The sequence below is a fragment of the Salvelinus alpinus genome, chromosome 13 (assembly GCF_045679555.1).
Source record: "Salvelinus alpinus chromosome 13, SLU_Salpinus.1, whole genome shotgun sequence".
Taxonomy (NCBI): domain Eukaryota; kingdom Metazoa; phylum Chordata; class Actinopteri; order Salmoniformes; family Salmonidae; genus Salvelinus; species Salvelinus alpinus.
Genome location: NC_092098.1, coordinates 964,159 through 982,085, shown reverse-complemented (window position 1 = coordinate 982,085; position 17,927 = coordinate 964,159). Strand labels below are relative to the sequence as shown.

Sequence of the window (17,927 nt, the reverse complement as noted above, 5' to 3'; positions counted from 1 at the left end):
AAGCCATGGATTACAGGCAACATTCGCACTGAGCTAAAGGGTAGAGCTGCCGCTTTCAAGGTGCGGGAAGCTTACAAGAAATCCCGCTATGCCCTGCGACGAACCATCAAACAGGCAAAGTGTCAATACAGGGCTAAGATTGAATCATACTACACCGGCTCCGACGCTCGTCTTATGTGGCAGGGCTTGCAAACTATTACAGACTACAAAGGGAAGCACAGCTGCGAGCTGCCCAGTGACACAAGCCTACCAGACGAGCTAAATCACTTCTATGCTCACTTCGAGGCAAGCAACACTGGCATGCATGAGAGCAGCAGCTGTTGCTTGATCACGCTCTCCGTAGCCGATGCGAGTAATTCCTTTAAACAGGTCAACATACACAAGGCTGCGGGGCCAGACGGATTACCAGGACGTGTGCTCCGGACATGTGCTGACCAACTGGCAGGTGTCTTCACTGACATTTTCAAAATGTCCCTGATTGAGTCTGTAATACCAACATGTTTCAAGCAGACCACCATAGTCCTTGTGCCCAAGAACACAAAGGCAACCTGCCTAAATGACTACAGACACATAGCACTTACGTCCGTGGCCATGAAGTGCTTTGAAAGGCTGGTAATGGCTCACATCAACACCATTATCCCAGAAACCCTAGACCCACTCTAAGTTGCATACCGCCCAAACAGATCCACAGATGATGCAATCTCTATTGCACTCCACACTGCCCTTTCCCACCTGGACAAAAGGAACACCTATGTGAGAATGCTATTCATTGACTACAGCTCAGCTTTCAACACCATAGTACCCTCAAAGCTCATCACTAAGCTAAGGAACCTGGGACTAAACACCTCCCTCTGCAACTGGATCCTGGACTTCCTAACGGGCCGCCCCCCAGGTGGTGAGGGTAGGTAGCAACACATCTGCCACGCTGATCCTCAACACTGGAGCTCTGACCTTAATTGCCTACCATCTGTAAGCTGTTAGTGTCTTAACGACGGTTCCACAGGTGCATGTTCATTAATTGTTCATGGTTCATTGAACAAGCATAGTGTTTAAACCATTTACAATGAAGATCTGTGAAGTTATTTGGATTTTTACGAATTATTTCAAAAAGACACATTTCCTTTTTTGCTGAGTTTATATAGTCCCACTAAACTGCAGAATGCTATGGTAGTCATGCTGGTTAAGTGTGTGATTTATTTAGAATTCAAGGCAGACAGTGTCACCAGAAAAGCACCATCACACCTCCTCCATGCTTCACGATTGGAACCGCACATGCAGAGATCATCCGTGCACCTACTCTGCGTCTCACAAAGACAAGGCGGTTAGAACCTAAAATCTCACATTTGGACTCATTTGACCAAAGGACAGATTTCCACCGGTCTAATGACCTTTGCTTGTGTTTCTTGCCCCAAGCAAGTCTCTTCTCCTTATTGGTGTCCTTTAGTAGTGTTTTTTCTCTTCAATGGCTGTGCGAAGTTGCTGGTTATTGGCTGGAGCTGGAACACTGTCATACACGTTGATCTAGCTCATCCCAAAACATGCTCAATAGGTGACATGTCTGGTGAATAGGGAGGCAATGGAAGAACTGGGACATTTTCAGCTTACAGGAATTGTGTACAAAATCTGAGTCTACAGATTCCTTTTGTGTATTTTAGATTGTACCACACAGAGTGAAGGGTTTGAAAGAATGAAGTGTCTGGTTTTATATGTTGAATTCGCTTATTTTAATAAAGTTTAGAACAAAGTTAGTGGTCTTCAGTTGAAAAACCTCCCATACTGGAGCTCCTGAACCTGACAGTTTGTTATGAATATACTTGTCTAAAATGTGATCCACTGTAACAGCTTATCCTTGCATTCAGAATGTACCAGCATATCTTTTAAATTTGTGTTTTGCCGATATGCTGATATTACTCTGAATTGTTGGAGAACCTCCTCATCCTCCTTTGCCTGCTGGAAATGACCTTTCACTACAGAGTTCAACTTCATAGAAGACTGAATATGTGGTGACAAAAAGGATAACATAAACATCATTACTGGTCCCCTCATATACAGGTTCAGTCCCAAACATAGTGTCCACCTCTACTCGTATGGTGCGGAGGAAACATTTGGAATTCCCTCTAGGCCTAAGAGCCTTCAAGATAATTCCTATAGGCCCCTTCACATGATTTTCCTGTGTACAAATCCTGTGAAATCTGATAAGCTGCGACTTTATCAATCCTCTGTATGTGTGTTTTGGATGAAAGCTAGATTTGTGTAAGAGGGCATGGGTGTCTGTAGGTTTGAAATAAACCATTGTTGCTAATTGTTTCATGTTATCATTAACCTCTACAAAAAAACTGTCCAAAAAATCTATTCGTTCCGGCTGAACATTATGTTTAATCGTAATCTGCACAAATTCAATAAATTCTGAGAGGGAATGTGTCCATAACCCAAATGTGTCATCTAAATATCGTAGATACAAGATTTATGCATTTAGAGAAGACTGATTGTTCCCTTTCGGCCATATAAATATTGGCATATGACGGGGCAAACTTCTTCCCCATAGCTGTGCCATGAATTTGAAGAAAGATTATTAGAGTTGAATTTAAAGTAATTTCTTGTTATGCTAAGTTCTAGTAATTGTAATAATGCCTCATCCGATCTGTGTCTGGACATCTATGATTAAAAAAAATTTTAAAAAAAATTGCTCTAAGATCCAAGTTGGTGTCAATGTTGGCATACAAAGAGTCAATATCAATTGAGTAAAAACACTTATTGAGGCACACAAATTTCTCTCAGTATTGTCACAAATTCATACGTGTCTTAAATAAAGCTTGGATGTTTTCCGTGACAGAGGATTTATAAAATGATCTAAGTACTCAGCTATTCTATAAGATTCAGAGCCACAATCAGCCTACTACATGGGATTGTCCAAGTCTCAGGAGTTTTATGGATTTTAGGTAGTAAATAAAGTTGTCTAGGGCGTGGGCTGTCTGGTCCATATAAATAAAATAGTTGTTTGTCACTAATGTAGTTGTTCTCATAAAGTTCCCCTATGATCTTCCTCAGTCTTGAGTCTCCTGCTGCAGTGAATGAGTCAGTGGTCTATAATGTTAAAACTTACTCTATTGACTTTTAGCATCTGAGGTACTGAGTTTAATCCATTAACCATTTGTTGTATTGTAATAAATATCATTTATTATAACACAAGCATATTTGCTATTACATTGTTATAACTAACTTCTTTCCAAACAGGGTTTCTCACAAACTCAAAAGCAGATACGGAGACCCACACACACCCAGAGACAGATGGCTGACACAGGCCTTTTCATAAAGACTGATAAGAAAAGGGGTGCCTGGTACTGCATATCACGAGAAACTGAGACACACACATACCCAAGGACAGAGGGCTGACGTAAACCTTTCATAAACACAGATAAGACAGGAACATCTACGCACACACAAAAACTCCTCTTCAGTCTGAACATTTTACAGAGACACACAGAAATGTCAAAATAGGAACATCTACGCACACACCTAATCTCCTGTTTTAGCTGAATATTTCTGAAGACAAAGAAATCTACTCAGAGCCAATGAGACAGTGATACTAGCCTGAAGGGGACCTCGCCCAACTCATCAGGACCAACCAGAGGACAAGAACTTCCAGACTCAACCTACTTTCTATCTTTGTATAAAATGTCTATGCACTGTTATCTGGGCTTCTTTCAGAGAGTTCCATTTGAGCTTGATGAAAGGGTCCGTGCACGCTATTTCAGATATCTTTACACTTTAATAAACTGCCTTATATCATACCTTATCCACCTGGTCCAGCATCTCAACTTGGTCTCACTCTATTAGTAAATGTATCATCAACAAATTGGTAGCAGAGGATGGTTTTCTAAGAACCTGAATTCGGTCCATAGGAGGTTGATGAGAAGAGAGAGAGAAGTTGGAGACAAATCCAGAGAGACGGGTGACCTGAAAAGGAGCTGCCGGGGATTCATCTCACCTCAGGAACCTGATCTAAAAGTCGACTAAACAAAGGTAAGCAGAGCCTGTTAAATCAAAAATCTGCATATTGTATTATAGACATATCCAAATTTAAGATCAGTAACTGAGTGTGAGTATGAATTTCTGTTAAAATTACTTGTGTTACATGTGAAGGCACTTGTGTAAAGATATCTGCCATTTATTCTGAAATATCTTAGAAATGGGGCTAGCTGATATGTTGATCAGCTAGGAGTATCCATAAGATAAAGTGTGAGATATATCTTAGAAACGGGGCTAGTTGCAACTAGGAGTATCCGTAAGATAAGTGAGAAGTAATGACACATCTTAGAAATGGGGCTAGTTGCTAGAACTAGGAGTATCCATAAGATTGAAGTGTCTGTTCAAGTTTGTATCAGTGTCCGGGACTAGAAGTTAGTGTAAGTTGAAGATGTAAGTTGTTGGCAACCTCGTACACGCCTCGGACACCCTTCTAGGTAGCATCGGAATTAAACTGAGCTTGATCATTCGGGAGCTCGTGCTGAATTGGCAAATCCGGGTCAGGTTAATAACTATTTTTTAACTGGTCGCCGCTCGGTACCTAAGTCCAAGCCTGAGGTTTAATGTGGTGAGGACTTAATCCTCTTGGCCATGTTTTAAATTCTTGTGACAGGTATAACTATGTAATTCTGAAATATCTTAGAAATGGGGCTAGCTGATATGTTGATCAGCTAGGAGTATCCATAAGATAAAGTGTGAGATATATCTTAGAAACGGGGCTAGTTGCAACTAGGAGTATCCGTAAGATAAGTGAGAAGTAATGACACATCTTAGAAATGGGGCTAGTTGCTAGAACTAGGAGTATCCATAAGATTGAAGTGTCTGTTCAAGTTTGTATCAGTGTCCGGGACTAGAAGTTAGTGTAAGTTGAAGATGTGAGTTGTTGGCAACCTCGTACACGCCTCGGACACCCTTCTAGGTAGCATCGGAATTAAACTGAGCTTGATCATTCGGGAGCTCGTGCTGAATTGGCAAATCCGGGTCAGGTTAATAACTATTTTTTAACTGGTCGCCGCTCGGTACCTAAGTCCAAGCCTGAGCTTTAATGTGGTGAGGACTTAATCCTCTTGGCCATGTTTTAAATCCTCTTGGCCATGTTTTAAATTCTTGTGACAGGTATAACTATGTAATTATGTTTTGTTTGTAGTAAACGTTTGGGTTAAGGGGATTTACATGTTCCCAGAGACAAGGTATCTTAAAGGGGCACACTCATATATGGAATATTCAGAGTTTTATTTTCTGAGTTTTAATTAGACAAGGAAATGTTTAATTTTTAAAGATAAGGGGTTCTTTAATAGGTCTAGACATGGTATGGAACACGAATGTAAGGGGGTGTTGTAACCTTTGACCTGCATCATGGCTGTCTCTTGAAGTCTGATCAGCTTCGGGGGAGGGTCATGTAGATAATGCATTTGTGGTCATTTGGTATACTGGTTTTGAGGTAAATTAATATGTAAGGACTCTAGAAATTGCCACCATAGACATGTTTTTCTAAAAATCCATGAGTTTAGATGAAGCCAAACAGTGAGACATTTAGTTAAAATTTGGAAACAAAACAGTTGTTACAGACAGATAAGGGAAAGGGCAGACAGACAGGCCCTCCCTACACTGCTGAGACCTTGAAGGTTTGAGAGCAGAGAGGGGAGTTTCGGAAGGGGCGCCAGGACATGGATAACAGAATGGGTAGATAACAGTTACTGAATGGAGACAACAGGGAGAATTGGACATGTGGAAAATGAAAGGGGCGCTCCTACATGATAATGTAGAACATAAGAATATTTTACTATTCTTACCTAAGTCATTATTTAGAATAGGTAAGGTTGTTACCTGGCTAGAGCCAGGTATCAAGAGGGGGATGGGTACATTGTGGTCTAGGATAGGATGGGGCCTATTGGATAATAAACTAATTATAAAAAATAAAATAAAAAATTAAAAAATAAATAATAATAATAATTCTAGCTAAAAAATAGGCATAGAAGTTAAATATATAATCAGATAGAACAAATGAGAAACTGTTTGCTAACCAAACCTGTATGTCCAAGATTTTATGCATTACAGATGAATTAAAGGAGAAGGTGATTGTTGATAAAACGTTTACTTGAGACAGGAGAACAAGTGGAGACATAGGACGAGGTGGATAATTTTATAATAAGGCCGTTTTATTCAAGTGTAAAGATATCAGGCAAAAACGTGCACGGCCCCTTTCTGTCAGATTCTTATGAAATCGTCGGAGAAGAGACCGCTCTAAACAGTACATTCAAATTATATAGGCAACTAGCAAAGTAGGTGGTCTTGTCGTCTGGCCTTCCTCTTGGTCAATCTTGGTCGTGAGTGGTCCTGTTCGGACCAGGTGTCGACATTCCATTGGCTCTTGACATAGTTCTTTGTCTTGAGTCACACCCTTGAAAAGAATGTGTATGTCTAAATGATGTTTCAGGGGCCTGTCCTGAGTGGGGTGTGTGTGTGTCTGAGGTTAGTATCTAATGAGATCGGCATGTGCCTAAGGACAAAGAGAGGGTGGGTTCATTTTGTACAAAGGATAGCCTATGTTGGAATGTTGTTATACTAGTCTCCAGTATCTATTTCAATTTCTTACAAATCCCCCTCTTCACGTCTTCTAGACGTGAATAAACTAGATAAAATTTGTCAGAAGACAAATTTTTGATTCCCCCTCTACACGTCTCACAAGAGACGTGACATAAAAATATCTTAGTCCTCAAATAGATAGACAGGTCCAGCTTCCCCATCATCAAGCAATGGGAACATTTGGGCCCTTTCCTGAATAGGGTCTATGGCGGCAGTGTTAACACGGCTAACAAGCGTGCGCGCACATGGAATGCAACAGCATCCACAAAGTACAAGAATGGCCGCAAGAACAGAAATTGATACTAGGATGGAGGAAACCAGCGTCTTATATTTACCAAAAGCATCCATCCATGAGTCCCACATAGACGTGTCCACTCCAGAATGCTGTTTCATCTTACCATTAAGGGTACGGAGTCCCTCCAATACCTCAGTCAGACTCCCATCCGTAGCTGTATTGTTGGGAATGAAAGTACAGCACTGCTCACCAAACATGGCACAGACCCCCCCTTTCTCAGCCAATAACATATCTACCGCGATTCTGTTTTGAAATGCCATCAGGGACGTAGCTGCCAATTGTCCATGGACCGCCTCGAAGCCTTGTTGAGTCCAATTGCCCAGTTTCTGGACATTAAAATGAATGTAGTTAATTCTGTCCACATTTTTATTAACTGTACACCACCAACAGACAGAAGATTCAAACCCAGCTGTCACTTAGTCCACCAGTTTATATTCATCTGGCACCCCCTAGGGACACCACTAGCATCAATGTAAGTTGAGTCGTAAATAAGCAAGGACCAAAAAGGAGACCACTCCAATAACTACACCTGGAGTGGCCAACCACACATTAGTAACCCAAAAAACGAGAATATGTTAAACCCTCAGGTCCATCCCTCTATACAACCTGTACCAGGTGGGCTCGTCGCCACCCGGGAACTTCAAACCTTCACAACAGGGAGGACAAACATCACTTTTTATTCATTCGACAACATCAACTACAGCAAACCAAGGGTCCTCCTCTGTCAAGCCCACTTTCCTGCGGAAGCTTGTTTTCGTATCAGCCTCTCCAACTGGAGCATCAAGCAGCGGCATCATACCATAGGCCCTTTCCACATCTGTAACAGACTTCAAACAAGGTATGATACAGGCAACACAAAAATGAAAAACAACAACTAGTGTCAGAAATCCAGTAATCATCATTGTAGTGTACTTACCAAACCAACCACCCAGCCAGAGAACAGTCCACTCTCCTCCACACCTGCAAGACCCTTCATCTCCACTGAACCTTGCCAACCCACTCAGAGCTTTTGAAATGCTCCCATCCGGACTAGTATTGTTTAGGGACAAACGTGCAACACTGTTCTCCAATCATTTTACATACACCTCCCTGGTTGGCCAGAATCATGTCCAGTTCTAGTCTATTTTGTCTACTGGTTTGAGAGGTAGCCTCCAATCGTTCAGCCATCCCCGTAAGTACTGTGTGGGTGTAGTTTAACAAATCATTGTTGATTATAGTAGATATAATTGATCCAAGCATTCTGCTTAGCATCAACAATAGCTGGGCCAAACTGGGCAATAGATGCCACAGGCCATCATTCCTGTTTGATGTCTGGTATTCGTGGGGGACCCCTATTGGGACCCCAACAGGTTGGTGTGCATGTTATCTGTACCCTCGGACCAAGGAGCGTCACGGTTCTGCCGTCTCCTGGGTTGGTACCGAGTCTCTGTGTCATGTGCAGCTCCCAGAAGTTGATTAGCTGTAACCTCAATAATAGGCAATGGTGTTATCAGACTGGCCAAAACACATGTGCAACGACAATTTCCTTTCAAAATGGGGGTCAACTGCCTGGCAGGTCCACACATCCACCATACATCAGCAACACCTCTAGTTAATAGTGACATTAGTGATGCAGGCAGCAGTAGGGAACCTCCCATAGTCTCTACCTCTACCTGTACCAGTGTTACAGCTGTAATATCCTCCATATGCCTTAACTCCCCACGGTACCTTCTGGGGAGGTACTTCTGGGAACACAAAACTCAAGAGTTTTACACAAGGTTGAATTTGGCTTAAACTTTCCAATATACACATCCAACCTTCCACATTACTTAGGGCAAATGGGTGAGCAGCCAGAATAGGTCTGGCATGTCCACATACGACACAGTCCTTTCTATTAAGTATTCTGTAGGCCAACCACATATTCTCCCTTTCCTCATAACCAGTTTCAGTCCCCAATTGTTCACTATCTTAGATGTCTTTTATATTTATTACCTGTACCGGATTAGAGAGCTTAGGTGATGGCGTGGGACTTGGTCTTGAAGTGGTGGAGGAGGCCGGCTGAACCCTGGTCCGTTAGAACTGGTGGTGGTTCTGGCAACACTGTGATGGTAACATCCCCATCGTATCCTAATCAGACAGCTCAGGACTGCAAGCAGTCCTGTAAAACCCCACCCTCTCCCAAAGAACACATCATCAGCCAGAGGTCAAACAACACTTTCACTTCTATGAACGTACACAGTGAGGAAAGGTCGGGGTCAGGGAATTTTCATTAAGGAGTTGACCCCCGAGCTTTATTAGCAACAGTTCTTCTCCTTAACTCTGTGATCATTCGGCAGTGTCAGTGTGCCTCACCCTCCAAGTGCGATATGCCCCCAGGTCGAGTGAATCACCTTCTCCTTTAATTCACCTGCAACGCATAAAATCCTGGACATACAGATTTGGTTAACCACCAGTTTCTCATTTGTTTTATCTGATTATATATTTAACTTCTATACCTATTTGTTAGCTATAATTTTGAATTTTACATTAGTTTATTTTCCAATAGGCCCCATCCTATCCTAGACCACAATGTACCCCTCCCCCGTTTGATACCTGGCTCTGGCCAGGTATCAACCTTACCAACTCTAAATAATGACTTAGTACATTATAATATAGAAACGTCCCATTCATTCGCCGCATATCCAATTCTCCCTTGGGCGTACATTCATATCTATTTTTTTCCAATTCTCTGTCAAGTGACTTATCTACTTTAAAATGTATCTGTGCTGCTTATATATGTTAAACCCTTTCTCTCCTTTCTTATTTCACAGCCTACCTTGCTCATTTCCTGGTCCACCCTCCCCACTCTGCTCTCAAACCTTCAAGGTCTCAACAGTGCGGGGTAGACCCATCTGTCTGCCTTTTTCTAATAATAGTCAATAACAACTATGTGTTCCTTTACAATATTAACTAAGTGTCTCACTGTTTTGACTTTATCTGCATGGATTTAAAAATAACAACAGGTCTTATAGTGTCAATCTCTAAAGTCCTAACATAACCTTAATTAACCTATCTCTATCTTCTAATGGCCAATACAAATGCTTACCTTATGGTCAAGAGTTATAAACTCTATTATAATCAATTTACCTCAAAACTAGTATCCCCAATGACACAACTTCATTATTCTCACTACATTTTCCCCGTGAGTGATCAAGTCACCGGAAAAATGCAACGAAAACAGAAAATAGGCCAAAAGGTTACACCTACATTCGTGTTCCATATCTAGACATACCAAAAGAACCCTTTATCTTCTCAAAGTCCCTTGCCTAAATAAAACTCAGAAAGTAAAACTCCTATTCCAATATGAGTGTATTCTTTTAAGATATCTTATCTCTGGGAACACGGAAACCCTTAACCTTAATGTTTACTCCAAAAAACAAAATCATGTCACCAGCATTCAACCAGGCCCCCCGTCGACTGGGAGACCATTGGGTGCTGCAATACTGCCATCTTCTGTCCATTCTCTGCACAGCTCTCCACCCACTCTTATTCAACCTTCTCAATTTGAGCCATATTAGTTTCTTATTTTAACTATTGTTTTCAAAATTTTTAATAATTTTTTTTTTTTAAATTTTTTTTAAATTTTTTTTAATCTATTATTACCTAGTTAGACTAGAGTGTCCGTGACATACATCCATGGGGATCCGGTTATAGTTATTCTATTAACCATGTGAAAGTGCCCAGGGACACCCCAAATATCAGTAGGAATATCACAAATAAGGGGCCAGATATCCCTAGCCTTGCCCAGGGAGGGAGAAATATCCCTCTAACTGGGCGAGGTTCCTTTATCAGGGGAGGCGGAGTTTGATTCCGCATCACCTGAGTCAGGAATGTCTTCATTTGGAATCGAATTTAAGCTGTTTAAATCAGCTCTGACTTCTGTCAGTGTTCTAGAAGGGATTGGGGCTGGAGTGCAATGTGTGAGGTGGTGCCAAGGTGCGCCTGATTTACCTTTGACCTGGACTGAGTGTGAAGTAACTTCCCTCACTTCGTACAGTCCAGTCCACCTGGGTTCTAGCCACTTTCTCTTGCGGACTTTTAACCCCACCCAGTCACCAATTTTTTACCTTCAGTGATGGCGGATCTTCTGTCAGCTTCCCCATTTGGACCTTGTGAATCTGTGTGGAGAGAGCTGCAGAAAGTTCCGTCAATTATCAGACATTACAATTTGTTATACATCAAGGGCGGGCATATGACCTCCCTCCCTTGGTGAACCCAGCATGACTCCTCCAGCCATTGTCTCATGAGGAGAGAGATGGGTGCCTGCACCTGGAGAGGCTATCATGGCCAGCAACGCCAGGGGCAGGACTTTAACCCAAATCAACTTCAAACCTGCACATACATTTGATTGGCGCGTTCCACGAGACTTATGAGATTGTGGCCTGTACACTAACCCCATCATTAAACAACATCCATTAATCAGTTGACATTTACACATCCGACCCTATTGGTACATGGAGCGTTTGTCATTAAACAATACACATGAGTTCGGTTTGCAGCCACTTCCTTTCAGCGCTGAACGTGAATTCTTTGCTCATCAGATATGCTGCAACCCCATGGTGGGTGTGGATTTCCAATGGATGGCACATTATCATGTGGGCTGTTTTTCCAATAGCTTTTGCCACTGCAGCCACATACCTGGAGCATGTGGTTTGCCCTTCTTCAATGTGGTCCAGTTTGGAGGAGTGATACCTCAACACTCTACTCTCCCCCTCTAGGTTCTGGAAAAGGATGGATGATGTAAATCCTTCCTTTTCAGAAACATCCAGATGGAACTTGTTTTTTTTAGTCAGGTGCTGTTAGGGCTACTGCCACTTAGAGATCTGTTTTCAAGAGTGCAAAAGCCTTTGATGCTTCAGTAGTCCAGGACAATGATGAGTGTAGGTTAGTGGTGAGCAGCTTCAGGGCCATGGGGCATATTCGTCAGCCATGCCCTGAAAAGGGGGAGGTGATTGCTGATTCGGGTCTGGATTGGGGTGATTGTATGCGGGTTGAAGGGCCGCACGTGGTTGATACATCATTGGCCTGACTCCCCCTTGGTCTAGGGGCGTATCCTCGTCCCCTTTTGGCCAGAAACTGGCTTTGGGCCGGGGTTATTGGGTGCGGACACTGTCGCACCATGTGCCCAGCTTGTTTACAATTATGACAGCTTCCATAAGATCCAGAGTACCTCTGGGGCTGTCCCCATGTGGGTGAATAGTTTGATTGTGGTAGTGGGTAGTAGGGTTGTAGTGGTGGTTCCGACGAAGGGTATGGCTGAAGCGGGTAGGCATACGGCAGTTGGAATGGCTGCTCCTGGGGTGGGTGTATAGTTGGTCCCTGCTGGGTGAAGATGGGTAGTTGTTGTTGCTGTATCATTCGGGAAACAGTTTTTTCAATAATTTGTGAGATTTCTTGTTGGTCTTCAGCCACCATCTGTTTCTTGGGTTTCTCTCCTTTCTGGGCCTCTTTCAATTGTAGTTTCAAAAGTTGTACCTGTAGGGACTGGATTTGTGGTTCAGCCCCTCCCTTATCCTTATTGTATTGGGTGATGTGGTGATGCACATGGGAGTTGAACTGAGCCTGGGGAATTGCCATTAACCCCACAGTGCCCCTGAGATGGATTGGGGCCGATGGGGCTGCTGTGGTGGTAGGTGGGGCGTCATTATTGTTGGGCCTGCCCTCTTTGGTGTCAGTTGGTGCTCCAGTGCCCACCCCCATCGTATCAGGTTTCCTGTAAGGGAGTGCTCTTCTAATTTCTTCAATTGCCCAAATTCCTATTTTCAGCTCAGCCTCTGCTCTTTCCCTTTGCTTTGTTCCTTCCTTTTTAAATAAGTGACTCTTATTCTTTTCAGCTTCACTTTCTATCTTTTCCTTCACTGCTTCCCCTAATTTTTTCTCCATAGTGAGGAGCTGCCCTTTTGATGGGGAGACTCCACTAAGGAAACCGGCTTGCGTCCATTTCAGCCTCACTTCTTCCCAAATTCTTTTAACGGGTTTGTAATGTAATCTCCCGCCTGCTCTGTCTTTCATTCTCTGATCTAAATATTCGTTGAATTTGTGTTTGGGGACGATAGTCGTGGTCATTTTGTCGTTAAGCTATGTCTGGGTCTATTATTATCTTTGTATACTTTAGCCCGTCACTGATCGAAACCAGCGATGTATTTTTTCTCTAACCCCCCTTAGTCTCGTGTCCGACCCGCGTGGACAAAGAATTTTATTGCCGTGTATTCGATGAATTATTTTCGTTTTCCAACAATATTTCAGCTATATCTTTTTGAAACAATATACGAATATATTCACGCGCTCCTGATATAATTGGAATGACAGTTTTAGGTACTTATAATAAAAATATTATTGCTTTTCGCTTATTCAATTAATTAAATACCTTGGCAAAATATTTCAGAAGTTTCCTTTGGGAACAATATACTAATGAATTCAGGCGCTCCTGATATAATTGGAATGGCAATTATAAGATCTTTTATTCGAAAGATATTATTACTTTTAACTTTTTCGATTAATTTGAACTCGTTTTTTTTTCTCGATTAATTAAATACTTTGCCAAAACATTCAAGAAATTTCCTTTGGGAACAATATACTAGTAAATCAAGCGCTTCTAAAATAATTGTCAAATTAATTCTAACCCTTAAGGATTTATCAACAGCACGAGAGGGAAAAATCAGGTCAACTTATCAGCAGAAAATAGCTGCTTCTCTGACCCGGCGGTCACTTCCAACACAGCCTCAACTTAGCATATGGCTAATTATTAGCAATCGGCCTCGTGGAACGTTCAATCACTCACATTGATTTGGCGTTATCGACTTGTCTCGGTTCTGCTCATGCAACGTATTTCATCGATTCCTCACTGGTATATCAGACTACTTGGAATACATTTCAGCATTTAATTCCTCACTGTTATCAGACTACTTGGAATACATTCAGCATAGCCTTCTGTCTACTGGAATGCCAACTCCAGTAGGCTCAGGTTCGCTATTACCACAATTCCTCACTGGTATATCAGACTACTTGGAATACATTTCAGACAAAATTCATTTAATTCCTCACTGTTATCAGACTACTTGGAATACATTCAGTTAATTCATTTAATTCCTCACTGTTATCAGACTACTTGGAATACATTCAGACAAAATTCATTTAATTCCTCACTGTTATCAGACTACTTGGAATACATTCAGTTAATTCATTTAATTCCTCACTGTTATCAGACTACTTGGAATGGGATTTTTAACGCAGATATCCTTACACCGTGCCTTAGATTCTAGACAATTCCACATAAATTTAGCAACAATTCACACTCACCTCAGTACTCCTGATCATAATTTAGATATTGGCTATAATACAATATGCAGATTTTGATTAAACCGGCTCTGCTTACCTTAATATTTTCGAGCTCTTTGATCAGTTTCCTGGGTGAGTTGAATCGCCGACGTCTCCCTCGAGCGGGTCACCTCTCCTTCTTGAATCTTTCTCCCACTCGCCTCCTGTCTGATCAATTTTCTATGGACCGAAATCAAAGGTGTATTACCATCCTCTGCTTACCAAGTCTGTTGATAAAACGTTTACTTGAGACAGGAGAACAAGTGGAGACATAGGACGAGGTGGATAATTTTATAATAAGGCCGTTTTATTCAAGTGTAAAGATATCAGGCAAAAACGTGCACGGCCCCTTTCTGTCAGATTCTTATGAAATCGTCGGAGAAGAGACCGCTCTAAACAGTACATTCAAATTATATAGGCAACTAGCAAAGTAGGTGGTCTTGTCGTCTGGCCTTCCTCTTGGTCAATCTTGGTCGTGAGTGGTCCTGTTCGGACCAGGTGTCGACATTCCATTGGCTCTTGACATAGTTCTTTGTCTTGAGTCACACCCTTGAAAAGAATGTGTATGTCTAAATGATGTTTCAGGGGCCTGTCCTGAGTGGGGTGTGTGTGTGTCTGAGGTTAGTATCTAATGAGATCGGCATGTGCCTAAGGACAAAGAGAGGGTGGGTTCATTTTGTACAAAGGATAGCCTATGTTGGAATGTTGTTATACTAGTCTCCAGTATCTATTTCAATTTCTTACATGATTCACTTGACCTGGGGGCATATCGCACTTGGAGGGTGAGACACACTGACACTGCCGAATGATCAGAGTTAAGGAGAAGAACTGTTGCTAATAAAGCTCAGGGGTCAACTCCTTAATGAAGAATTCCCTGACCCCGACCTTTCCTCACTGTGTACGTTCATAGAAGTGAAAGTGTTGCTTGGTCTCTAGCTGATGATGTGTTCTCTGGGAGAGGATGGGGCTTTACAGGACTGCTTGTGGTCCTGAGCTGTCTGTTTAGGATACGATGGGGATGTTACCATCACAGTGCTGCCAGAACCACCACCAGTTCCAACGGACCAGGGATTCAGCCGGCCTCCTCCACCACTTCAAGACCAAGTCCCACACCACCACCTAAGCTCTCCAATCTGGGACAGGTAATAAATGTAAAAGACATCTCAGATAGTGACCAATTGGGGACTGAAACTGAATATGAGGAAAGGGAGAATATGTGGTTGGCCTACAAAACAATAAATAGAAAGGACTGTGTCGTATGTGGACATGCCAGACCTATTCTGGCTGCTCACCCATTTGCCCTAAGTAATGGGGAAGGTTGGATGTGTATATTGGAAAGTTTAAGCCAAATTCAACCCTGTGTAAAACTCTGAGTCTTGTGTTCACAGAAGTCCCTCCCCAGAAGGTACCGTGGGGAGTTAAGGCATATGGGGGATATTACAGCTGTATCACTAGTACAGGTAGGGGTATAGACTATGGGAGGCTCCCTACTACTACCTGCATCACTAATGCCACTATTAACTAGAGGTGTTGCTGATGTATGGTGGATGTGGGGACCTGCCAGGCGATTGACCCCATTTTGAAAGGATATTGTCGTTGCACATGTGCTTTGGCCAGTCTGATAACACCATTGCCTATTATTGAGGTTACAGCTAACCAACTTCTGGGAGCTGCACATGACACAGAGACTCGGTACCAACCCAGGAGACGGCAGAACCATGACGCTCCTAGGTCCGAGGGTACAGATAACATGCACACCAACCTGTTGGGGTCCCAATAGGGGTCCCCCACGAATACCAGACATCAAACAGGAATGATGGCCTGTGGCATTTATTGCCAATTTTTGGCCCAGCTATTGTTGATGCTAAGCAGAATGCCTGAATCAATTATATCTACTATAATCAACAATGATTTGTTAACTACACCCACACAGTACTTACGGGATGGCTGAACGATTGGATGCTACCTCTCAAACCAGTAGACAAAATAGACTAGAACTGGACATGATTCTGGCCAACCAGGGAGGTGTATGTAAAATGATTGGAGAACAGTGTTGCACGTTTGTCCCTAAACAATACTAGTCCGGATGGGAGCATTTCAAAAGCTCTGAGTGGGTTGGCAAGGTTATCAGTGGAGATGAAGGGTCTTGCAGGTGTGGAGGAGAGTGGACTGTTCCCCTGGCTGGGTGGTTGGTTTGGTAAGTACACTACAATGATGGTTACTGGATTTCTGACTCTAGTTGTTGTTTTTCTTATGCTCATGTGCTGTGCTACCTGTATCATACCTTGTTTGAAGAAGTCTGTTACAGATGGGGCAAGGACCTCTGGTATGATGCCGTTGCTTGATGCTCCAGTTGGAGAGGCTGATACGGAATCAAGCTTTCGCAGGAGAGTGGGCCTGACAGAGGAGGACCCTTGGTTTGCTGTAGTAGAGGTTGTCGAATGAATAAAAAGTGATGTTTGTCCTCCCTGTTGTGAAGGTTTGAAGTTCCCGGGTGGCGACGAGCCCACCTGGTACAGGTTGTATAGAGGGATGGACCTGAGGGTTTAACATTTTCTCGTTTTTTGGTTAAAAATTAGGTAATTGGACTCAACAAGGTTTCGAGGCGGTCCATGGACAATTGGCAGCTACATCCCTGATGGCATTCCAAAATAAAATCGCGGTGGATATGTTGTTGGCTGAACGCGGAGGTGTTTGTGCCATGTTCGGGGAGCAATGTTGTACTTTCATTCCCAATAACACAGCAACTGATGGTAGTCTTACTGTTGCCTTAGAGGGTCTTCGTACACTTAATGAGAAGATGAAGCACCACTCCGGGGTTGACACCTCTATGTGGGACTCTTGGATGGATGCGTTTGGGAAATATAAGATGCTTGTTTCCTCCATACTGGTATCTATATCTGTCTTCACTGCGATACTGGTGCTTTGTGGATGCTGCTGCATTCCATGTATTCGAACGCTGACCACTAGGATCATAACTACTGCTATTGATCCCAACCAGGCAGAGAAGGGACAGATGTTTCCTATGCTTGCCCTGGAGGATGCTGAGCCAGGCTATTGGACTGATGACTAATTAAACGCCATTCATAGCCTTTGTCACGTCTCTGGTGAGACGTGAAGAGGGGGAATAAAACTTTCTCTCTGAGAAAGTTTCCCAGGTTGTTTACTTTTGCTTTTCTTACTTTTACCTAGTTTATGTCACGTCTCTTTGGAGACGTGAAGAGAGGGAATATGAAACTTTTTCTTCTGGAAAAAGTTTCCCTTCTTGTGCCTGGATTCGCTTAAAGTTATGTCACGTCTCTTGTGAGACGTGAAGAGGGGGAATAAAACTTTCTCTCTGAGAAAGTTTCCCTGGTTGTTTACTTTTGCTTTTCTTACCTTTTTCTAGTTTATGTCACGTCTCTTAGGAGACGTGAAGAGAGGGCATATGAAACTTTCTCTTCAAGAAAGTTTCTGCATATACTACTCCTGCTTGATCCCATGTTTATGTCACGTCTCTTAGGAGACGTGAAGAGAGGGAATATGAAACTTTTTCTTCTGGAAAAAGTTTCCCTTCTTGTGCCTGGATTCGCTTAAAGTTATGTCACGTCTCTTTGGAGACGTGAAGAGGGGGATTTGTAATAAATATCATTTATTATAACACAAGCATATTTGCTATTACATTGTTATAACTAACTTCTTTCCA

General features: G+C 42.5%; 1 long non-coding RNA gene across 1 annotated transcript; it reads left to right on the top strand.

Moving 5' to 3' along the window:
- The first annotated feature begins 3,711 nt into the window (after nucleotides 1–3,711).
- On the top strand, nucleotides 3,712–5,560 carry LOC139536782 (uncharacterized). Its single transcript, XR_011667392.1, has 2 exons — nucleotides 3,712–4,639; nucleotides 5,143–5,560. It is a non-coding gene; the product is annotated as an uncharacterized lncRNA (long non-coding RNA).
- The last annotated feature ends 12,367 nt before the right edge of the window (nucleotides 5,561–17,927 follow it).